The sequence below is a fragment of the Phyllobates terribilis genome, unplaced genomic scaffold (genome assembly GCF_046119375.1).
Source record: "Phyllobates terribilis strain yellow unplaced genomic scaffold, ASM4611937v1 Scaffold_169__1_contigs__length_4117513, whole genome shotgun sequence".
Classification (NCBI taxonomy): Eukaryota; Metazoa; Chordata; class Amphibia; order Anura; family Dendrobatidae; genus Phyllobates; species Phyllobates terribilis.
Genome location: NW_027362929.1, coordinates 3,864,536 through 3,887,882, shown reverse-complemented (window position 1 = coordinate 3,887,882; position 23,347 = coordinate 3,864,536). Strand labels below are relative to the sequence as shown.

General features: G+C 47.6%; 14 non-coding genes and 1 pseudogene across 14 annotated transcripts; all 15 read left to right on the top strand.

Moving 5' to 3' along the window:
• Positions 1-361: 361 nt before the first annotated feature.
• Positions 362-552, top strand: LOC141209710 (U2 spliceosomal RNA). The gene has a single exon (XR_012279902.1). It is a non-coding gene; the product is annotated as a U2 spliceosomal RNA (small nuclear RNA).
• Positions 553-1,674: 1,122 nt separating this feature from the next.
• LOC141209709 (U2 spliceosomal RNA) lies at positions 1,675-1,865 on the top strand. The gene has a single exon (XR_012279901.1). It is a non-coding gene; the product is annotated as a U2 spliceosomal RNA (small nuclear RNA).
• A 1,124-nt stretch (positions 1,866-2,989) lies between these two features.
• On the top strand, positions 2,990-3,180 carry LOC141210180 (U2 spliceosomal RNA). Its single transcript, XR_012280356.1, has one exon. It is a non-coding gene; the product is annotated as a U2 spliceosomal RNA (small nuclear RNA).
• Positions 3,181-4,305: 1,125 nt separating this feature from the next.
• On the top strand, positions 4,306-4,496 carry LOC141209708 (U2 spliceosomal RNA). Its single transcript, XR_012279900.1, has one exon. It is a non-coding gene; the product is annotated as a U2 spliceosomal RNA (small nuclear RNA).
• A 1,119-nt stretch (positions 4,497-5,615) lies between these two features.
• On the top strand, positions 5,616-5,806 carry LOC141209707 (U2 spliceosomal RNA). The gene has a single exon (XR_012279899.1). It is a non-coding gene; the product is annotated as a U2 spliceosomal RNA (small nuclear RNA).
• Positions 5,807-6,925: 1,119 nt separating this feature from the next.
• Positions 6,926-7,116, top strand: LOC141209706 (U2 spliceosomal RNA). Its single transcript, XR_012279898.1, has one exon. It is a non-coding gene; the product is annotated as a U2 spliceosomal RNA (small nuclear RNA).
• Positions 7,117-8,234: 1,118 nt separating this feature from the next.
• Positions 8,235-8,425, top strand: LOC141209705 (U2 spliceosomal RNA). Its single transcript, XR_012279897.1, has one exon. It is a non-coding gene; the product is annotated as a U2 spliceosomal RNA (small nuclear RNA).
• A 1,122-nt stretch (positions 8,426-9,547) lies between these two features.
• LOC141209704 (U2 spliceosomal RNA) lies at positions 9,548-9,738 on the top strand. The gene has a single exon (XR_012279896.1). It is a non-coding gene; the product is annotated as a U2 spliceosomal RNA (small nuclear RNA).
• A 1,121-nt stretch (positions 9,739-10,859) lies between these two features.
• On the top strand, positions 10,860-11,050 carry LOC141209702 (U2 spliceosomal RNA). Its single transcript, XR_012279894.1, has one exon. It is a non-coding gene; the product is annotated as a U2 spliceosomal RNA (small nuclear RNA).
• Positions 11,051-12,170: 1,120 nt separating this feature from the next.
• Positions 12,171-12,361, top strand: LOC141209955 (U2 spliceosomal RNA). The gene has a single exon (XR_012280140.1). It is a non-coding gene; the product is annotated as a U2 spliceosomal RNA (small nuclear RNA).
• Positions 12,362-13,482: 1,121 nt separating this feature from the next.
• Positions 13,483-13,673, top strand: LOC141209953 (U2 spliceosomal RNA). Its single transcript, XR_012280138.1, has one exon. It is a non-coding gene; the product is annotated as a U2 spliceosomal RNA (small nuclear RNA).
• Positions 13,674-14,794: 1,121 nt separating this feature from the next.
• On the top strand, positions 14,795-14,985 carry LOC141209701 (U2 spliceosomal RNA). The gene has a single exon (XR_012279893.1). It is a non-coding gene; the product is annotated as a U2 spliceosomal RNA (small nuclear RNA).
• Positions 14,986-16,107: 1,122 nt separating this feature from the next.
• On the top strand, positions 16,108-16,298 carry LOC141209700 (U2 spliceosomal RNA). The gene has a single exon (XR_012279892.1). It is a non-coding gene; the product is annotated as a U2 spliceosomal RNA (small nuclear RNA).
• Positions 16,299-17,419: 1,121 nt separating this feature from the next.
• Positions 17,420-17,610, top strand: LOC141209699 (U2 spliceosomal RNA). Its single transcript, XR_012279891.1, has one exon. It is a non-coding gene; the product is annotated as a U2 spliceosomal RNA (small nuclear RNA).
• Positions 17,611-18,732: 1,122 nt separating this feature from the next.
• On the top strand, positions 18,733-18,810 carry LOC141210739 (U2 spliceosomal RNA; annotated as a pseudogene).
• Positions 18,811-23,347: the final 4,537 nt, after the last annotated feature.

The window sequence follows — 23,347 nt, the reverse complement described above, 5'->3', positions numbered from 1 at the left end:
CAGTCTGCTGCTGGACAGCCAGCAGCAGCAGCAGCAGGAGAGGTAATTAATCAGCAACCCTCCTGCTAAGGGTAGACAGCTGCTCGTTCCACCCCCCCCCCGCCTTAATTGGTTCTCCTCCCTTCCAACGGTGTTGAGGCGGGTGGGAACAGCCGGGGGTTGAGGGTACTGTGCTAAAAGAGGTGGAGTTATGCAGATCTAAAACGCGTGGATTGCAGCAGCAGCAAGCCGAAAAGTGCAGGCATGTGAGGGATCTAGAGGTTGACAGCATGTCTTCTTAACGGGAGTCCAGGTGGCCATCTCCACAAAAGGACTTTTCAGAATCCTTCGGTGGCACCGTAGTCGGAAACCAATTCTGGTTATCGCTTCTCGGCCTTTTGGCTAAGATCAAGTGTAGTATCTGTTCTTATCAGTTTAATATCTGATACGTCCCCTATCTGGGGACCATATATTAAATGGATTTTTAGAACAGGGAGATGGAAAAAGAGCTTGCTCTGTCCACTCCACGCATTGACCTGGTATTGCAGTATCTCCAGGACCGGTGCACCCCTTCTTTAATGCAGTTTCTAAAATCAGAAAGAATTGAATTCAATGCTTTTTGTTCATTTTGCTTGTTTGTCGGATTTTGGGATGGACTCTTTGGCTTTGCTTTTCTTCTCCTCATTGGATTTTTCATGTTAAAAGTTGCAGAAGCCAGATGACAAGCTCATTTTGGTTCAACTTCAGCAACTGTGCATTGCATTGCCATGTAATGTAATGTAATGCAATGCTATCTATCTAGCTCTCCCTCTATACTTCCTTTTGGATAAACAGACATATTAGGCAAGCATTTTGGAGCTTTCACCTAAATAACTACAGGTGGTGAGATAAGCTGCACAATATAATTGACCTTTCAGTATATTGTTGCACACACACCATCTATTTAGCAAATGCCCTTGTTATCAACAGCAGCCTTTTAAACTCACCTGAGCTAACAGGTATGTGAGCTGGTTACTCTGCTGCGCTTAAAATTTCTTTTTTGGTTTGCTACAATGCCTTTTCTGAAACGTTGTCTCCCTCTGCTGGAACACTGACTTCTTTCATTTAATGCCTGCAGACTATAAAAGAGAAACCAACCCAAAAAGTTTGGTTGATTAGTCTGTGGCATTCTTTTAAACTGTTGCTTATGGCGGTCTCTGTGAGCTTCTCAGTGACATTCAGCCATCCAGGTATCCCGCCTGCAGTAGACGGAATGTGGCAATGGAACGCTGGCTGCGCGTGTCATAATAGGCTCTGAGCCTTTATATACCTGCGCACAGCAGCAGCCACCTTCAGTCTGCTGCTGGACAGCCAGCAGCAGCAGCAGCAGGAGAGGTAATTAATCAGCAACCCTCCTGCTAAGGGTAGACAGCTGCTCGTTCCACCCCCCCCCCCCGCCTTAATTGGTTCTCCTCCCTTCCAACGGTGTTGAGGCGGGTGGGAACAGCCGGGGGTTGAGGGTACTGTGCTAAAAGAGGTGGAGTTATGCAGATCTAAAACGCGTGAATTGCAGCAGCAGCAAGCCGAAAAGTGCAGGCATGTGAGGGATCTAGAGGTTGACAGCATGTCTTCTTAACGGGAGTCCAGGTGGCCATCTCCACAAATGGACTTTTCAGAATCCTTGGGTGGCACCGTAGTCGGAAACCAATTCTGGTTATCGCTTCTCGGCCTTTTGGCTAAGATCAAGTGTAGTATCTGTTCTTATCAGTTTAATATCTGATACGTCCCCTATCTGGGGACCATATATTAAATGGATTTTTAGAACAGGGAGATGGAAAAAGAGCTTGCTCTGTCCACTCCACGCATTGACCTGGTATTGCAGTATCTCCAGGACCGGTGCACCCCTTCTTTAATGCAGTTTCTAAAATCAGAAAGAATTGAATTCAATGCTTTTTGTTCATTTTGCTTGTTTGTCGGATTTTGGGATGGACTCTTTGGCTTTGCTTTTCTTCTCCTCATTGGATTTTTCATGTTAAAAGTTGCAGAAGCCAGATGACAAGCTCATTTTGGTTCAACTTCAGCAACTGTGCATTGCATTGCCATGTAATGTAATGTAATGCAATGCTATCTATCTAGCTCTCCCTCTATACTTCCTTTTGGATAAACAGACATATTAGGCAAGCATTTTGGAGCTTTCACCTAAATAACTACAGGTGGTGAGATAAGCTGCACAATATAATTGACCTTTCAGTATATTGTTGCACACACACCATCTATTTAGCAAATGCCCTTGTTATCAACAGCAGCCTTTTAAACTCACCTGAGCTAACAGGTATGTGAGCTGGTTACTCTGCTGCGCTTAAAATTTCTTTTTTGGTTTGCTACAATGCCTTTTCTGAAACGTTGTCTCCCTCTGCTGGAACACTGACTTCTTTCATTTAATGCCTGCAGACTATAAAAGAGAAACCAACTCAAAAAGTTTGGTTGATTAGTCTGTGGCATTCTTTTAAACTGTTGCTTATGGCGGTCTCTGTGAGCTTCTCAGTGACATTCAGCCATCCAGGTATCCCGCCTGCAGTAGACGGAATGTGGCAATGGAACGCTGGCTGCGCGTGTCATAATAGGCTCTGAGCCTTTATATACCTGCGCACAGCAGCAGCCACCTTCAGTCTGCTGCTGGACAGCCAGCAGCAGCAGCAGCAGGAGAGGTAATTAATCAGCAACCCTCCTGCTAAGGGTAGACAGCTGCTCGTTCCACCCCCCCCCCCCCCGCCTTAATTGGTTCTCCTCCCTTCCAACGGTGTTGAGGCGGGTGGGAACAGCCGGGGGTTGAGGGTACTGTGCTAAAAGAGGTGGAGTTATGCAGATCTAAAACGCGTGGATTGCAGCAGCAGCAAGCCGAAAAGTGCAGGCATGTGAGGGATCTAGAGGTTGACAGCATGTCTTCTTAACGGGAGTCCAGGTGGCCATCTCCACAAATGGACTTTTCAGAATCCTTGGTTGGCACCGTAGTCGGAAACCAATTCTGGTTATCGCTTCTCGGCCTTTTGGCTAAGATCAAGTGTAGTATCTGTTCTTATCAGTTTAATATCTGATACGTCCCCTATCTGGGGACCATATATTAAATGGATTTTTAGAACAGGGAGATGGAAAAAGAGCTTGCTCTGTCCACTCCACGCATTAACCTGGTATTGCAGTATCTCCAGGACCGGTGCACCCCTTCTTTAATGCAGTTTCTAAAATCAGAAAGAATTGAATTCAATGCTTTTTGTTCATTTTGCTTGTTTGTCGGATTTTGGGATGGACTCTTTGGCTTTGCTTTTCTTCTCCTCATTGGATTTTTCATGTTAAAAGTTGCAGAAGCCAGATGACAAGCTCATTTTGGTTCAACTTCAGCAACTGTGCATTGCATTGCCATGTAATGTAATGTAATGCAATGCTATCTATCTAGCTCTCCCTCTATATTTCCTTTTGGATAAACAGACATATTAGGCAAGCATTTTGGAGCTTTCACCTAAATAAGTACAGGTGGTGAGATAAGCTGCACAATATAATTGACCTTTCAGTATATTGTTGCACACACACCATCTATTTAGCAAATGCCCTTGTTATCAACAGCAGCCTTTTAAACTCACCTGAGCTAACAGGTATGTGAGCTGGTTACTCTGCTGCGCTTAAAATTTCTTTTTTGGTTTGCTACAATGCCTTTTCTGAAACGTTGTCTCCCTCTGCTGGAACACTGACTTCTTTCATTTAATGCCTGCAGACTATAAAAGAGAAACCAACCCAAAAAGTTTGGTTGATTAGTCTGTGGCATTCTTTTAAACTGTTGCTTATGGCGGTCTCTGTGAGCTTCTCAGTGACATTCAGCCATCCAGGTATCCCGCCTGCAGTAGACGGAATGTGGCAATGGAACGCTGGCTGCGCGTGTCATAATAGGCTCTGAGCCTTTATATACCTGCGCACAGCAGCAGCCACCTTCAGTCTGCTGCTGGACAGCCAGCAGCAGCAGCAGCAGGAGAGGTAATTAATCAGCAACCCTCCTGCTAAGGGTAGACAGCTGCTCGTTCCACCCCCCCCCCCCCCCGCCTTAATTGGTTCTCCTCCCTTCCAACGGTGTTGAGGCGGGTGGGAACAGCCGGGGTTTGAGGGTACTGTGCTAAAAGAGGTGGAGTTATGCAGATCTAAAATGCGTGGATTGCAGCAGCAGCAAGCCAAAAAGTGCAGGCATGTGAGGGATCTAGAGGTTGACAGCATGTCTTCTTAACGGGAGTCCAGGTGGCCATCTCCACAAATGGACTTTTCAGAATCCTTGGGTGGCACCGTAGTCGGAAACCAATTCTGGTTATCGCTTCTCGGCCTTTTGGCTAAGATCAAGTGTAGTATCTGTTCTTATCAGTTTAATATCTGATACGTCCCCTATCTGGGGACCATATATTAAATGGATTTTTAGAACAGGGAGATGGAAAAAGAGCTTGCTCTGTCCACTCCACGCATTGACCTGGTATTGCAGTATCTCCAGGACCGGTGCACCCCTTCTTTAATGCAGTTTCTAAAATCAGAAAGAATTGAATTCAATGCTTTTTGTTCATTTTGCTTGTTTGTCGGATTTTGGGATGGACTCTTTGGCTTTGCTTTTCTTCTCCTCATTGGATTTTTCATGTTAAAAGTTGCAGAAGCCAGATGACAAGCTCATTTTGGTTCAACTTCAGCAACTGTGCATTGCATTGCCATGTAATGTAATGTAATGCAATGCTATCTATCTAGCTCTCCCTCTATACTTCCTTTTGGATAAACAGACATATTAGGCAAGCATTTTGGAGCTTTCACCTAAATAACTACAGGTGGTGAGATAAGCTGCACAATATAATTGACCTTTCAGTATATTGTTGCACACACACCATCTATTTAGCAAATGCCCTTGTTATCAACAGCAGCCTTTTAAACTCACCTGAGCTAACAGGTATGTGAGCTGGTTACTCTGCTGCGCTTAAAATTTCTTTTTTGGTTTGCTACAATGCCTTTTCTGAAACGTTGTCTCCCTCTGCTGGAACACTGACTTCTTTCATTTAATGCCTGCAGACTATAAAAGAGAAACCAACCCAAAAAGTTTGGTTGATTAGTCTGTGGCATTCTTTTAAACTGTTGCTTATGGCGGTCTCTGTGAGCTTCTCAGTGACATTCAGCCATCCAGGTATCCCGCCTGCAGTAGACGGAATGTGGCAATGGAACGCTGGCTGCGCGTGTCATAATAGGCTCTGAGCCTTTATATACCTGCGCACAGCAGCAGCCACCTTCAGTCTGCTGCTGGACAGCCAGCAGCAGCAGCAGCAGGAGAGGTAATTAATCAGCAACCCTCCTGCTAAGGGTAGACAGCTGCTCGTTCCACCCCCCCCCGCCTTAATTGGTTCTCCTCCCTTCCAACGGTGTTGAGGCGGGTGGGAACAGCCGGGGTTTGAGGGTACTGTGCTAAAAGAGGTGGAGTTATGCAGATCTAAAATGCGTGGATTGCAGCAGCAGCAAGCCAAAAAGTGCAGGCATGTGAGGGATCTAGAGGTTGACAGCATGTCTTCTTAACGGGAGTCCAGGTGGCCATCTCCACAAATGGACTTTTCAGAATCCTTGGGTGGCACCGTAGTCGGAAACCAATTCTGGTTATCGCTTCTCGGCCTTTTGGCTAAGATCAAGTGTAGTATCTGTTCTTATCAGTTTAATATCTGATACGTCCCCTATCTGGGGACCATATATTAAATGGATTTTTAGAACAGGGAGATGGAAAAAGAGCTTGCTCTGTCCACTCCACGCATTGACCTGGTATTGCAGTATCTCCAGGACCGGTGCACCCCTTCTTTAATGCAGTTTCTAAAATCAGAAAGAATTGAATTCAATGCTTTTTGTTCATTTTGCTTGTTTGTCGGATTTTGGGATGGACTCTTTGGCTTTGCTTTTCTTCTCCTCATTGGATTTTTCATGTTAAAAGTTGCAGAAGCCAGATGACAAGCTCATTTTGGTTCAACTTCAGCAACTGTGCATTGCATTGCCATGTAATGTAATGTAATGCAATGCTATCTATCTAGCTCTCCCTCTATACTTCCTTTTGGATAAACAGACATATTAGGCAAGCATTTTGGAGCTTTCACCTAAATAACTACAGGTGGTGAGATAAGCTGCACAATATAATTGACCTTTCAGTATATTGTTGCACACACACCATCTATTTAGCAAATGCCCTTGTTATCAACAGCAGCCTTTTAAACTCACCTGAGCTAACAGGTATGTGAGCTGGTTACTCTGCTGCGCTTAAAATTTCTTTTTTGGTTTGCTACAATGCCTTTTCTGAAACGTTGTCTCCCTCTGCTGGAACACTGACTTCTTTCATTTAATGCCTGCAGACTATAAAAGAGAAACCAACCCAAAAAGTTTGGTTGATTAGTCTGTGGCATTCTTTTAAACTGTTGCTTATGGCGGTCTCTGTGAGCTTCTCAGTGACATTCAGCCATCCAGGTATCCCGCCTGCAGTAGACGGAATGTGGCAATGGAACGCTGGCTGCGCGTGTCATAATAGGCTCTGAGCCTTTATATACCTGCGCACAGCAGCAGCCACCTTCAGTCTGCTGCTGGACAGCCAGCAGCAGCAGCAGCAGGAGAGGTAATTAATCAGCAACCCTCCTGCTAAGGGTAGACAGCTGCTCGTTCCACCCCCCCCCGCCTTAATTGGTTCTCCTCCCTTCCAACGGTGTTGAGGCGGGTGGGAACAGCCGGGGGTTGAGGGTACTGTGCTAAAAGAGGTGGAGTTATGCAGATCTAAAACGCGTGGATTGCAGCAGCAGCAAGCCGAAAAGTGCAGGCATGTGAGGGATCTAGAGGTTGACAGCATGTCTTCTTAACGGGAGTCCAGGTGGCCATCTCCACAAATGGACTTTTCAGAATCCTTGGGTGGCACCGTAGTCGGAAACCAATTCTGGTTATCGCTTCTCGGCCTTTTGGCTAAGATCAAGTGTAGTATCTGTTCTTATCAGTTTAATATCTGATACGTCCCCTATCTGGGGACCATATATTAAATGGATTTTTAGAACAGGGAGATGGAAAAAGAGCTTGCTCTGTCCACTCCACGCATTGACCTGGTATTGCAGTATCTCCAGGACCGGTGCACCCCTTCTTTAATGCAGTTTCTAAAATCAGAAAGAATTGAATTCAATGCTTTTTGTTCATTTTGCTTGTTTGTCGGATTTTGGGATGGACTCTTTGGCTTTGCTTTTCTTCTCCTCATTGGATTTTTCATGTTAAAAGTTGCAGAAGCCAGATGACAAGCTCATTTTGGTTCAACTTCAGCAACTGTGCATTGCATTGCCATGTAATGTAATGTAATGCAATGCTATCTATCTAGCTCTCCCTCTATACTTCCTTTTGGATAAACAGACATATTAGGCAAGCATTTTGGAGCTTTCACCTAAATAACTACAGGTGGTGAGATAAGCTGCACAATATAATTGACCTTTCAGTATATTGTTGCACACACACCATCTATTTAGCAAATGCCCTTGTTATCAACAGCAGCCTTTTAAACTCACCTGAGCTAACAGGTATGTGAGCTGGTTACTCTGCTGCGCTTAAAATTTCTTTTTTGGTTTGCTACAATGCCTTTTCTGAAACGTTGTCTCCCTCTGCTGGAACACTGACTTCTTTCATTTAATGCCTGCAGACTATAAAAGAGAAACCAACCCAAAAAGTTTGGTTGATTAGTCTGTGGCATTCTTTTAAACTGTTGCTTATGGCGGTCTCTGTGAGCTTCTCAGTGACATTCAGCCATCCAGGTATCCCGCCTGCAGTAGACGGAATGTGGCAATGGAACGCTGGCTGCGCGTGTCATAATAGGCTCTGAGCCTTTATATACCTGCGCACAGCAGCAGCCACCTTCAGTCTGCTGCTGGACAGCCAGCAGCAGCAGCAGGAGAGGTAATTAATCAGCAACCCTCCTGCTAAGGGTAGACAGCTGCTCGTTCCACCCCCCCCCCCGCCTTAATTGGTTCTCCTCCCTTCCAACGGTGTTGAGGCGGGTGGGAACAGCCGGGGGTTGAGGGTACTGTGCTAAAAGAGGTGGAGTTATGCAGATCTAAAACGCGTGGATTGCAGCAGCAGCAAGCCGAAAAGTGCAGGCATGTGAGGGATCTAGAGGTTGACAGCATGTCTTCTTAACGGGAGTCCAGGTGGCCATCTCCACAAATGGACTTTTCAGAATCCTTCGGTGGCACCGTAGTCGGAAACCAATTCTGGTTATCGCTTCTCGGCCTTTTGGCTAAGATCAAGTGTAGTATCTGTTCTTATCAGTTTAATATCTGATACGTCCCCTATCTGGGGACCATATATTAAATGGATTTTTAGAACAGGGAGATGGAAAAAGAGCTTGCTCTGTCCACTCCACGCATTGACCTGGTATTGCAGTATCTCCAGGACCGGTGCACCCCTTCTTTAATGCAGTTTCTAAAATCAGAAAGAATTGAATTCAATGCTTTCTGTTCATTTTGCTTGTTTGTCGGATTTTGGGATGGACTCTTTGGCTTTGCTTTTCTTCTCCTCATTGGATTTTTCATGTTAAAAGTTGCAGAAGCCAGATGACAAGCTCATTTTGGTTCAACTTCAGCAACTGTGCATTGCATTGCCATGTAATGTAATGTAATGCAATGCTATCTATCTAGCTCTCCCTCTATACTTCCTTTTGGATAAACAGACATATTAGGCAAGCATTTTGGAGCTTTCACCTAAATAACTACAGGTGGTGAGATAAGCTGCACAATATAATTGACCTTTCAGTATATTGTTGCACACACACCATCTATTTAGCAAATGCCCTTGTTATCAACAGCAGCCTTTTAAACTCACCTGAGCTAACAGGTATGTGAGCTGGTTACTCTGCTGCGCTTAAAATTTCTTTTTTGGTTTGCTACAATGCCTTTTCTGAAACGTTGTCTCCCTCTGCTGGAACACTGACTTCTTTCATTTAATGCCTGCAGACTATAAAAGAGAAACCAACCCAAAAAGTTTGGTTGATTAGTCTGTGGCATTCTTTTAAACTGTTGCTTATGGCGGTCTCTGTGAGCTTCTCAGTGACATTCAGCCATCCAGGTATCCCGCCTGCAGTAGACGGAATGTGGCAATGGAACGCTGGCTGCGCGTGTCATAATAGGCTCTGAGCCTTTATATACCTGCGCACAGCAGCAGCCACCTTCAGTCTGCTGCTGGACAGCCAGCAGCAGCAGCAGCAGGAGAGATAATTAATCAGCAACCCTCCTGCTAAGGGTAGACAGCTGCTCGTTCCACCCCCCCCCCCCGCCTTAATTGGTTCTCCTCCCTTCCAACGGTGTTGAGGCGGGTGGGAACAGCCGGGGGTTGAGGGTACTGTGCTAAAAGAGGTGGAGTTATGCAGATCTAAAACGCGTGGATTGCAGCAGCAGCAAGCCAAAAAGTGCAGGCATGTGAGGGATCTAGAGGTTGACAGCATGTCTTCTTAACGGGAGTCCAGGTGGCCATCTCCACAAATGGACTTTTCAGAATCCTTGGGTGGCACCGTAGTCGGAAACCAATTCTGGTTATCGCTTCTCGGCCTTTTGGCTAAGATCAAGTGTAGTATCTGTTCTTATCAGTTTAATATCTGATACGTCCCCTATCTGGGGACCATATATTAAATGGATTTTTAGAACAGGGAGATGGAAAAAGAGCTTGCTCTGTCCACTCCACGCATTGACCTGGTATTGCAGTATCTCCAGGACCGGTGCACCCCTTCTTTAATGCAGTTTCTAAAATCAGAAAGAATTGAATTCAATGCTTTTTGTTCATTTTGCTTGTTTGTCGGATTTTGGGATGGACTCTTTGGCTTTGCTTTTCTTCTCCTCATTGGATTTTTCATGTTAAAAGTTGCAGAAGCCAGATGACAAGCTCATTTTGGTTCAACTTCAGCAACTGTGCATTGCATTGCCATGTAATGTAATGTAATGCAATGCTATCTATCTAGCTCTCCCTCTATACTTCCTTTTGGATAAACAGACATATTAGGCAAGCATTTTGGAGCTTTCACCTAAATAACTACAGGTGGTGAGATAAGCTGCACAATATAATTGACCTTTCAGTATATTGTTGCACACACACCATCTATTTAGCAAATGCCCTTGTTATCAACAGCAGCCTTTTAAACTCACCTGAGCTAACAGGTATGTGAGCTGGTTACTCTGCTGCGCTTAAAATTTCTTTTTTGGTTTGCTACAATGCCTTTTCTGAAACGTTGTCTCCCTCTGCTGGAACACTGACTTCTTTCATTTAATGCCTGCAGACTATAAAAGAGAAACCAACCCAAAAAGTTTGGTTGATTAGTCTGTGGCATTCTTTTAAACTGTTGCTTATGGCGGTCTCTGTGAGCTTCTCAGTGACATTCAGCCATCCAGGTATCCCGCCTGCAGTAGACGGAATGTGGCAATGGAACGCTGGCTGCGCGTGTCATAATAGGCTCTGAGCCTTTATATACCTGCGCACAGCAGCAGCCACCTTCAGTCTGCTGCTGGACAGCCAGCAGCAGCAGCAGCAGGAGAGGTAATTAATCAGCAACCCTCCTGCTAAGGGTAGACAGCTGCTCGTTCCACCCCCCCCCCCGCCTTAATTATTTCTCCTCCCTTCCAACAGTGTTGAGGCGGGTGGGAACAGCCGGGGGTTGAGGGTACTGTGCTAAAAGAGGTGGAGTTATGCAGATCTAAAACGCGTGGATTGCAGCAGCAGCAAGCCGAAAAGTGCAGGCATGTGAGGGATCTAGAGGTTGACAGCATGTCTTCTTAACGGGAGTCCAGGTGGCCATCTCCACAAATGGACTTTTCAGAATCCTTGGGTGGCACCGTAGTCGGAAACCAATTCTGGTTATCGCTTCTCGGCCTTTTGGCTAAGATCAAGTGTAGTATCTGTTCTTATCAGTTTAATATCTGATACGTCCCCTATCTGGGGACCATATATTAAATGGATTTTTAGAACAGGGAGATGGAAAAAGAGCTTGCTCTGTCCACTCCACGCATTGACCTGGTATTGCAGTATCTCCAGGACCGGTGCACCCCTTCTTTAATGCAGTTTCTAAAATCAGAAAGAATTGAATTCAATGCTTTTTGTTCATTTTGCTTGTTTGTCGGATTTTGGGATGGACTCTTTGGCTTTGCTTTTCTTCTCCTCATTGGATTTTTCATGTTAAAAGTTGCAGAAGCCAGATGACAAGCTCATTTTGGTTCAACTTCAGCAACTGTGCATTGCATTGCCATGTAATGTAATGTAATGCAATGCTATCTATCTAGCTCTCCCTCTATACTTCCTTTTGGATAAACAGACATATTAGGCAAGCATTTTGGAGCTTTCACCTAAATAACTACAGGTGGTGAGATAAGCTGCACAATATAATTGACCTTTCAGTATATTGTTGCACACACACCATCTATTTAGCAAATGCCCTTGTTATCAACAGCAGCCTTTTAAACTCACCTGAGCTAACAGGTATGTGAGCTGGTTACTCTGCTGCGCTTAAAATTTCTTTTTTGGTTTGCTACAATGCCTTTTCTGAAACGTTGTCTCCCTCTGCTGGAACACTGACTTCTTTCATTTAATGCCTGCAGACTATAAAAGAGAAACCAACCCAAAAAGTTTGGTTGATTAGTCTGTGGCATTCTTTTAAACTGTTGCTTATGGCGGTCTCTGTGAGCTTCTCAGTGACATTCAGCCATCCAGGTATCCCGCCTGCAGTAGACGGAATGTGGCAATGGAACGCTGGCTGCGCGTGTCATAATAGGCTCTGAGCCTTTATATACCTGCGCACAGCAGCAGCCACCTTCAGTCTGCTGCTGGACAGCCAGCAGCAGCAGCAGCAGGAGAGGTAATTAATCAGCAACCCTCCTGCTAAGGGTAGACAGCTGCTCGTTCCACCCCCCCCCCGCCTTAATTGGTTCTCCTCCCTTCCAACGGTGTTGAGGCGGGTGGGAACAGCCGGGGGTTGAGGGTACTGTGCTAAAAGAGGTGGAGTTATGCAGATCTAAAACGCGTGGATTGCAGCAGCAGCAAGCCGAAAAGTGCAGGCATGTGAGGGATCTAGAGGTTGACAGCATGTCTTCTTAACGGGAGTCCAGGTGGCCATCTCCACAAATGGACTTTTCAGAATCCTTGGGTGGCACCGTAGTCGGAAACCAATTCTGGTTATCGCTTCTCGGCCTTTTGGCTAAGATCAAGTGTAGTATCTGTTCTTATCAGTTTAATATCTGATAGGTCCCCTATCTGGGGACCATATATTAAATGGATTTTTAGAACAGGGAGATGGAAAAAGAGCTTGCTCTGTCCACTCCACGCATTGACCTGGTATTGCAGTATCTCCAGGACCGGTGCACCCCTTCTTTAATGCAGTTTCTAAAATCAGAAAGAATTGAATTCAATGCTTTTTGTTCATTTTGCTTGTTTGTCGGATTTTGGGATGGACTCTTTGGCTTTGCTTTTCTTCTCCTCATTGGATTTTTCATGTTAAAAGTTGCAGAAGCCAGATGACAAGCTCATTTTGGTTCAACTTCAGCAACTGTGCATTGCATTGCCATGTAATGTAATGTAATGCAATGCTATCTATCTAGCTCTCCCTCTATACTTCCTTTTGGATAAACAGACATATTAGGCAAGCATTTTGGAGCTTTCACCTAAATAACTACAGGTGGTGAGATAAGCTGCACAATATAATTGACCTTTCAGTATATTGTTGCACACACACCATCTATTTAGCAAATGCCCTTGTTATCAACAGCAGCCTTTTAAACTCACCTGAGCTAACAGGTATGTGAGCTGGTTACTCTGCTGCGCTTAAAATTTCTTTTTTGGTTTGCTACAATGCCTTTTCTGAAACGTTGTCTCCCTCTGCTGGAACACTGACTTCTTTCATTTAATGCCTGCAGACTATAAAAGAGAAACCAACCCAAAAAGTTTGGTTGATTAGTCTGTGGCATTCTTTTAAACTGTTGCTTATGGCGGTCTCTGTGAGCTTCTCAGTGACATTCAGCCATCCAGGTATCCCGCCTGCAGTAGACGGAATGTGGCAATGGAACGCTGGCTGCGCATGTCATAATAGGCTCTGAGCCTTTATATACCTGCGCACAGCAGCAGCCACCTTCAGTCTGCTGCTGGACAGCCAGCAGCAGCAGCAGCAGGAGAGGTAATTAATCAGCAACCCTCCTGCTAAGGGTAGACAGCTGCTCGTTCCACCCCCCCCCCCGCCTTAATTGGTTCTCCTCCCTTCCAACGGTGTTGAGGCGGGTGGGAACAGCCGGGGGTTGAGGGTACTGTGCTAAAAGAGGTGGAGTTATGCAGATCTAAAACGCGTGGATTGCAGCAGCAGCAAGCCGAAAAGTGCAGGCATGTGAGGGATCTAGAGGTTGACAGCATGTCTTCTTAACGGGAGTCCAGATGGCCATCTCCACAAATGGACTTTTCAGAATCCTTGGGTGGCACCGTAGTCGGAAACCAATTCTGGTTATCGCTTCTCGGCCTTTTGGCTAAGATCAAGTGTAGTATCTGTTCTTATCAGTTTAATATCTGATAGGTCCCCTATCTGGGGACCATATATTAAATGGATTTTTAGAACAGGGAGATGGAAAAAGAGCTTGCTCTGTCCACTCCACGCATTGACCTGGTATTGCAGTATCTCCAGGACCGGTGCACCCCTTCTTTAATGCAGTTTCTAAAATCAGAAAGAATTGAATTCAATGCTTTTTGTTCATTTTGCTTGTTTGTCGGATTTTGGGATGGACTCTTTGGCTTTGCTTTTCTTCTCCTCATTGGATTTTTCATGTTAAAAGTTGCAGAAGCCAGATGACAAGCTCATTTTGGTTCAACTTCAGCAACTGTGCATTGCATTGCCATGTAATGTAATGTAATGCAATGCTATCTATCTAGCTCTCCCTCTATACTTCCTTTTGGATAAACAGACATATTAGGCAAGCATTTTGGAGCTTTCACCTAAATAACTACAGGTGGTGAGATAAGCTGCACAATATAATTGACCTTTCAGTATATTGTTGCACACACACCATCTATTTAGCAAATGCCCTTGTTATCAACAGCAGCCTTTTAAACTCACCTGAGCTAACAGGTATGTGAGCTGGTTACTCTGCTGCGCTTAAAATTTCTTTTTTGGTTTGCTACAATGCCTTTTCTGAAACGTTGTCTCCCTCTGCTGGAACACTGACTTCTTTCATTTAATGCCTGCAGACTATAAAAGAGAAACCAACCCAAAAAGTTTGGTTGATTAGTCTGTGGCATTCTTTTAAACTGTTGCTTATGGCGGTCTCTGTGAGCTTCTCAGTGACATTCAGCCATCCAGGTATCCCGCCTGCAGTAGACGGAATGTGGCAATGGAACGCTGGCTGCGCGTGTCATAATAGGCTCTGAGCCTTTATATACCTGCGCACAGCAGCAGCCACCTTCAGTCTGCTGCTGGACAGCCAGCAGCAGCAGCAGCAGGAGAGGTAATTAATCAGCAACCCTCCTGCTAAGGGTAGACAGCTGCTCGTTCCACCCCCCCCCCCGCCTTAATTGGTTCTCCTCCCTTCCAACGGTGTTGAGGCGGGTGGGAACAGCCGGGGGTTGAGGGTACTGTGCTAAAAGAGGTGGAGTTATGCAGATCTAAAACGCGTGGATTGCAGCAGCAGCAAGCCGAAAAGTGCAGGCATGTGAGGGATCTAGAGGTTGACAGCATGTCTTCTTAACGGGAGTCCAGGTGGCCATCTCCACAAATGGACTTTTCAGAATCCTTGGGTGGCACCGTAGTCGGAAACCAATTCTGGTTATCGCTTCTCGGCCTTTTGGCTAAGATCAAGTGTAGTATCTGTTCTTATCAGTTTAATATCTGATACGTCCCCTATCTGGGGACCATATATTAAATGGATTTTTAGAACAGGGAGATGGAAAAAGAGCTTGCTCTGTCCACTCCACGCATTGACCTGGTATTGCAGTATCTCCAGGACCGGTGCACCCCTTCTTTAATGCAGTTTCTAAAATCAGAAAGAATTGAATTCAATGCTTTTTGTTCATTTTGCTTGTTTGTCGGATTTTGGGATGGACTCTTTGGCTTTGCTTTTCTTCTCCTCATTGGATTTTTCATGTTAAAAGTTGCAGAAGCCAGATGACAAGCTCATTTTGGTTCAACTTCAGCAACTGTGCATTGCATTGCCATGTAATGTAATGTAATGCAATGCTATCTATCTAGCTCTCCCTCTATACTTCCTTTTGGATAAACAGACATATTAGGCAAGCATTTTGGAGCTTTCACCTAAATAACTACAGGTGGTGAGATAAGCTGCACAATATAATTGACCTTTCAGTATATTGTTGCACACACACCATCTATTTAGCAAATGCCCTTGTTATCAACAGCAGCCTTTTAAACTCACCTGAGCTAACAGGTATGTGAGCTGGTTACTCTGCTGCGCTTAAAATTTCTTTTTTGGTTTGCTACAATGCCTTTTCTGAAACGTTGTCTCCCTCTGCTGGAACACTGACTTCTTTCATTTAATGCCTGCAGACTATAAAAGAGAAACCAACCCAAAAAGTTTGGTTGATTAGTCTGTGGCATTCTTTTAAACTGTTGCTTATGGCGGTCTCTGTGAGCTTCTCAGTGACATTCAGCCATCCAGGTATCCCGCCTGCAGTAGACGGAATGTGGCAATGGAACGCTGGCTGCGCGTGTCATAATAGGCTCTGAGCCTTTACATACCTGCGCACAGCAGCAGCCACCTTCAGTCTGCTGCTGGACAGCCAGCAGCAGCAGCAGCAGGAGAGGTAATTAATCAGCAACCCTCCTGCTAAGGGTAGACAGCTGCTCGTTCCACCCCCCCCCCCCGCCTTAATTGGTTCTCCTCCCTTCCAACGGTGTTGAGGCGGGTGGGAACAGCCGGGGGTTGAGGGTACTGTGCTAAAAGAGGTGGAGTTATGCAGATCTAAAACGCGTGGATTGCAGCAGCAGCAAGCCGAAAAGTGCAGGCATGTGAGGGATCTAGAGGTTGACAGCATGTCTTCTTAACGGGAGTCCAGGTGGCCATCTCCACAAATGGACTTTTCAGAATCCTTGGGTGGCACCGTAGTCGGAAACCAAATCTGGTTATCGCTTCTCGGCCTTTTGGCTAAGATCAAGTGTAGTATCTGTTCTTATCAGTTTAATATCTGATACGTCCCCTATCTGGGGACCATATATTAAATGGATTTTTAGAACAGGGAGATGGAAAAAGAGCTTGCTCTGTCCACTCCACGCATTGACCTGGTATTGCAGTATCTCCAGGACCGGTGCACCCCTTCTTTAATGCAGTTTCTAAAATCAGAAAGAATTGAATTCAATGCTTTTTGTTCATTTTGCTTGTTTGTCGGATTTTGGGATGGACTCTTTGGCTTTGCTTTTCTTCTCCTCATTGGATTTTTCATGTTAAAAGTTGCAGAAGCCAGATGACAAGCTCATTTTGGTTCAACTTCAGCAACTGTGCATTGCATTGCCATGTAATGTAATGTAATGCAATGCTATCTATCTAGCTCTCCCTCTATACTTCCTTTTGGATAAACAGACATATTAGGCAAGCATTTTGGAGCTTTCACCTAAATAACTACAGGTGGTGAGATAAGCTGCACAATATAATTGACCTTTCAGTATATTGTTGCACACACACCATCTATTTAGCAAATGCCCTTGTTATCAACAGCAGCCTTTTAAACTCACCTGAGCTAACAGGTATGTGAGCTGGTTACTCTGCTGCGCTTAAAATTTCTTTTTTGGTTTGTTACAATGCCTTTTCTGAAACGTTGTCTCCCTCTGCTGGAACACTGACTTCTTTCATTTAATGCCTGCAGACTATAAAAGAGAAACCAACCCAAAAAGTTTGGTTGATTAGTCTGTGGCATTCTTTTAAACTGTTGCTTATGGCGGTCTCTGTGAGCTTCTCAGTGACATTCAGCCATCCAGGTATCCCGCCTGCAGTAGACGGAATGTGGCAATGGAACGCTGGCTGCGCGTGTCATAATAGGCTCTGAGCCTTTATATACCTGCGCACAGCAGCAGCCACCTTCAGTCTGCTGCTGGACAGCCAGCAGCAGCAGCAGCAGGAGAGGTAATTAATCAGCAACCCTCCTGCTAAGGGTAGACAGCTGCTCGTTCCACCCCCCCCCCCGCCTTAATTGGTTCTCCTCCCTTCCAACGGTGTTGAGGCGGGTGGGAACAGCCGGGGGTTGAGGGTACTGTGCTAAAAGAGGTGGAGTTATGCAGATCTAAAACGCGTGGATTGCAGCAGCAGCAAGCCGAAAAGTGCAGGCATGTGAGGGATCTAGAGGTTGACAGCATGTCTTCTTAACGGGAGTCCAGGTGGCCATCTCCACAAATGGACTTTTCAGAATCCTTGGGTGGCACCGTAGTCGGAAACCAATTCTGGTTATCGCTTCTCGGCCTTTTGGCTAAGATCAAGTGTAGTATCTGTTCTTATCAGTTTAATATCTGATACGTCCCCTATCTGGGGACCATATATTAAATGGATTTTTAGAACAGGGAGATGGAAAAAGAGCTTGCTCTGTCCACTCCACGCATTGACCTGGTATTGCAGTATCTCCAGGACCGGTGCACCCCTTCTTTAATGCAGTTTCTAAAATCAGAAAGAATTGAATTAAATGCTTTTTGTTCATTTTGATTGTTTGTCGGATTTTGGGATGGACTCTTTGGCTTTGCTTCTCTTCTCCTCATTGGATTTTTCATGTTAAAAGTTGCAGAACCCAGATGACAAGCTCATTTTGGTTCAACTTCAGCAACTGTGCATTGCATTGCCATGTAATGTAATGTAATGCAATGCTATCTATCTAGCTCTCCCTCTATACTTCCTTTTGGATAAACAGACATATTAGGCAAGCATTTTGGAGCTTTCACCTAAATAACTACAGGTGGTGAGATAAGCTGCACAATATAATTGACCTTTCAGTATATTGTTGCACACACACCATCTATTTAGCAAATGCCCTTGTTATCAACAGCAGCCTTTTAAACTCACCTGAGCTAAGAGGTATGTGAGCTGGTTACTCTGCTGCGCTTAAAATTTCTTTTTTGGTTTGCTACAATGCCTTTTCTGAAACGTTGTCTCCCTCTGCTGGAACACTGACTTCTTTCATTTAATGCCTGCAGACTATAAAAGAGAAACCAACCCAAAAAGTTTGGTTGATTAGTCTGTGGCATTCTTTTAAACTGTTGCTTATGGCGGTCTCTGTGAGCTTCTCAGTGACATTCAGCCATCCAGGTATCCCGCCTGCAGTAGACGGAATGTGGCAATGGAACGCTGGCTGCGCGTGTCATAATAGGCTCTGAGCCTTTATATACCTGCGCACAGCAGCAGCCACCTTCAGTCTGCTGCTGGACAGCCAGCAGCAGCAGCAGCAGGAGAGGTAATTAATCAGCAACCCTCCTGCTAAGGGTAGACAGCTGCTCGTTCCACCCCCCCCCCCCGCCTTAATTGGTTCTCCTCCCTTCCAACGGTGTTGAGGCGGGTGGGAACAGCCGGGGGTTGAGGGTACTGTGCTAAAAGAGGTGGAGTTATGCAGATCTAAAACGCGTGGATTGCAGCAGCAGCAAGCCAAAAAGTGCAGGCATGTGAGGGATCTAGAGGTTGACAGCATGTCTTCTTAACGGGAGTCCAGGTGGCCATCTCCACAAATGGACTTTTCAGAATCCTTGGGTGGCACCGTAGTCGGAAACCAATTCTGGTTATCGCTTCTCGGCCTTTTGGCTAAGATCAAGTGTAGTATCTGTTCTTTTAAGAACACAAGAGCTACGATCTACACTTGACGAGAGCGATCGAACTCGGAAGGAGAAGAGCTTCGGAGACCAGCTGACATCGGAGAAGGAAGGCGGATATCGGTGGGAGGAAGAAGCTCTAAAGAATCCAGAAGAAGACGAAGACTCGGAGAAGAATCGGGCTGTCCTGTGGAATCTTCGAGGAAGAAAATCATCGAGACAAAGACCTTTCGGGGAATTTGTCCAGAACACGACGGGAGAAGAATCTGCATAGCTCCACCCATTCCGGGAAGAGTTCCAGATCCAGCTCCAAGAAGTAACTGCAGGAGGAAAGCCATGGCAAGCGCTGCGAGGAAGGCTGAAAAGAAGAGCCTGGAGCAGGGGACAGCCAGGAGGGCCCAGCCAGGAGCCGATTCTGACCCCAAGGACTCTGCCTCCACGACTGGCCAGCAGAAGGGAAACCAGAAGCCCCGCCACGAAGCTCCAGCCCTGGAGCCATGGATGCGGCAGACGGTGGCCCTGAAGCTGAAGGAAGTGGATGGGAGGGTGCCGGACATGTCCTCGGACGTGTTCTGCCAGAAGATGCTGCTGGATCGAGGCTTCTCCAGGTCGGACACCCTCAGCATCCAGACCTTCTTGACGGGGATCTTCTTCGTCACCTTCGCCACTGTGAACACCTGCAGGAGGTTCTGGGAAATGGTAAGCGCAAAAGGACCGGATAATTCTTTCTCTGCCTTTACAGGTAGCTGCCCTATCCAGAGGGACGAAAGGAGGATCACGGTCTCCATGCGCAACCCGCACACCCCAGGCCAAGACATCTGTACCTTCCTGAGACGCTTCTGTTTGGTTGTGAAGGAACCCTCTCACATCCTGAATGGACTCGGCTTCTGGACAGGTAAGTGGTCGGTGACCGTTAGACTTCACAGGGACCTGGCGTACTCAGACGGACTTCGGCACCTGCCCCCGACATTCTCCCTGGGCAACTCCTACGGCCTCATCTATTACCCGGACATGCCGCGGAACTGCAGGAGATGCGGCAAGAACGGCCACGAGATGAAGGACTGCAAGGAGGATGCCTGCAGGATTTGTCGAGTGACGGGACACAGCTCGAAGGACTGCCCGAAGAAGACGTCCTGCAACCTGTGTGGGCTGGCGGCTCATCTATACAAGGATTGCCCCAAGCGTGAGAGATCCTGGGCATCGGTGGTTGCGACGACCCCAGCTCCGGAGGACAAGGCCCCGACGACCAGGCCTGTGAAGGTCAAGGACGCGACGACCAAGGCCCCAGCGGCCAAGGCCGAGACGACCAAGGCCAAAGCGGTCAAGGAGTTGGTGGCCAAAGCCCCAGCGACGGTCCCAACAGCTCCGAAGCAGAAGAAAAAGTCAAAGGAGGGTAAGAGTTCTGTCACCCCTCTCTCGATCCCTCCCCCTGCCACCCCCGTCCAATCCCCCCCCACCCCGGCCACCCCTGCTGAGGATTACACTTCCTCTTCCTCCTTCCCCTACTCCTCAGCAGGTGTCCTTTCCCCTGCCCCGGCAGCCACTCTCCCTCCCCAGACCATGGTAGCGGTGGAATTAACCTTTCCTCCACCCGCCGCTATCTATTCCGAGGAGGATTTTCCCCTTCTTGTCTCCCCAGTTCCAACCCGGGGAAAGAGGAAGGTGGAGGACAGCCCTGCTACTGAATCCTCCAAAAAGAAGATTCTGGATTTCGTAGGCGAAAAGGAGGATACCCTCCCTGAGCCAGAAGAGATGGAGCACATGGTTGAGACCCTGGTGGCCGAGCCAGAAGAGGAGGAACTGGTGGTCGCCGAGATCGAGGCCGCGCTGCTTGACCAGATGGAGGAAGAGGGCCTGCTGGTGATCCCGTCACCAGCAGTCAACACCGACGAGGGACCACCCGACCGGAGTGGTAACTAAGGTGTATTGCCTGCGCTAACTTTTTCTTTTTTCCCTACATGATGGCTAATATTAAGTTATTTTCCATTAATGTCAGGAGCATCAAGGACAAGTTCAGACGTCAGACTATTTATGCCTTCCTTACTTCCCAGTTGTGTGATGTTTATATGTTGCAGGAATGTTCCCTTCCCTCCTCTAGGTCCTTCAAACATCTGGCCAGGGAGTGGTCCCACGGTCCATCCTACTGGTCCGGTGGGGGTGACTGCAAGTCTGCGGGGGTCGCAATTCTGATCAGGGGGGGCGCATTCACGCTTGAGTCCGTCCAGGAGCTCATCTGCGGCAGGGCTCTTGTTGTAGATGGCAACTGGGCAGGAGAACCTGTCAGGTTCATCAACGTGTATGCGTCCCCACTGAAGAATGAGCGTTTGGAGATTTTCCAGACCCTGCGGCTTCAGCTTGCCACCACCAGGACCTTAGTGATGGCCGGGGATTTCAACTGCCCCATCGAGGAGGATGGTCGTAGTTCTGGCACATCTGCCAAGTTGGACATCACGTCCAAGCTGCTCATCGAGATGGTAACCGAGGCCTCTCTTCAGGACGTGGTGGGCTCCATGGGGAGAGGCTCCACGAACTATTCGTGGAGCCGACCCGATGGCTCACTCCGCTCCAGGATTGACTTTGTGTTCACCTCTCGGGCAGTCAGGCAGAGTAGGCACTCGATGGTCCCCTGCTTCTTCTCCGACCACAGAGCCATTCACTTACAAGGTGTCCTCGGCGACGGTTTTCCGTCCGGCCCCGGCTCCTGGAAGCTGAATTGTGCTCTGCTGGCTCAGGATGAAGTCGTGGAGGAGCTGAGAGCAGCCTACGCAATGTGGCAGTCCTACAAGGGTAGCTTCCAAACAGTCTCTGATTGGTGGGAATATGTTAAACTTGAGTTTCGCTGTTTCTTTCAGGCCAAGGGTCGACAACAGGCGTGTGAGAAGAGGAGGGACTTCAGAGGGCTGCAGCGCGAGCTGCGGTCGCTGCAGGACCTTCTTCACTGCGGCTCGGACGTGAGGGAGGAGCTGGAGGAGACCAAGAAGAGCCTGAAAAGGCACTTTGAGGAGGAGTCCAAGCGAATCGTCTTCCGTTCCAAAGTGGAGAATCTGGAGAAGGGTGAGAAATGTAACTCATTCTTTTTCAGGAAACTTCATGCCGGTCACACGCCCCTGAACGAGCTGCGAGACGAGAGCGGAAACATGCGACGTGGGAAGGAGGACGTGATGAGGGTCGTCAGCGACTTCTACAGCGAACTCTACTCCCACAAGACTACCGACCCCGACGCTGCTGATAAGTTCCTGTCAGGTATCACTAACCATCTTGATCCTGCAGGCACGGCAGCCTTGGACAAACCTCTGATGGTGGGCGAATTGCTCTCTGCCGCTAAATCCTTTAGGACCGGCAGGACCCCGGGCAGTGATGGTCTTCCAGCGGAGCTCTATGTAGCGCTGGGAGACCTCATCTGTCCGGACCTGTTGGACCTGTACGAGGAGATGGCGGTGGAGGGTAGAATGCCTCCATCTTTGAGGGAAGGAATGGTCATGATCCTGTACAAGCGGAAGGGAGAGAGGTGCGACCTGAGGAATTGGCGTCCCATCACTCTGCTCAACGTGGACTACAAGATCCTGGCCAAGACGATGGCGACACGACTTAAGACGGTCATCGGACGGATCATCAAACCGGACCAGACCTGCGGCATCCCTGGACGTCGCATCGCAGACAGCCTCGCTCTCGTGCGGGACACGGTCGAGTACATCAAGGTCCGCCGCGCACACGCGGCCCTGGTCTCCTTGGATCAGGAGAAGGCCTTCGACCGGGTTTCCCACGAGTTCATGGGCCGAGCTCTGCACCGGTTAGGTTTGGGTAACATGTTTTGTTCGTATGTCCGTCTGATGTATTTTGATATCCACAGCTCGGTGTTGGTGAACGGCTGGAAGACTGACCCCTTCCCTGTCCTCTCTGGGGTCAGACAAGGCTGCCCTCTATCACCTCTTCTTTTTGTTTGTGTTATAGAACTCTTCGCAGAGGCTATCCGGCAGAATGGAGAGATCAGAGGGATCACCGCACCGGGTCCGGGACGACACGAGGTCAAGTGCTCGCTCTACATGGACGACGTCACCGTCTTCTGCGCTGATCGTGGTTCAGTCGACGCCCTCGTCCAGACGTGTGAGAGGTTCGGCCGGGCTTCAGGGGCCAAAGTCAACTGCAGGAAGTCGGAAGCCATGCTCTTCGGGGATTGGCAGCCGGCCTCCTCCGCCCCCTTCCCCTTCAACATTCAACCGGATTTCCTCAAGGTGCTGGGAGTCTGGTTCGGGAAGGAAGGAGCGGCCCTCAAGTCCTGGCAAGAACGCTTGGCCAAAGTGAAGCAACGGATCGGACTCTGGAGCCTCAGACACCTCACTTGTGAGGGTAAGGCACTCGTCCTGCGTAATGAGGTCCTGCCCGTCTTGCAGTACACGGCGCAGGCCTGGCCCCCACACGTCACTGTGTGCAGGGCCATTACCAGGACAGTGTTTCACTTTGTCTGGGGATCCAAGATGGACAGAGTCAGGCGGGCCGTCATGTACAAGGAGCCTCGCAAGGGTGGGAAGGGCGTTCCAGATATCCCCACCCTCCTGCGATCCTCTTTTGTGTGTGATTGTGTCCGCC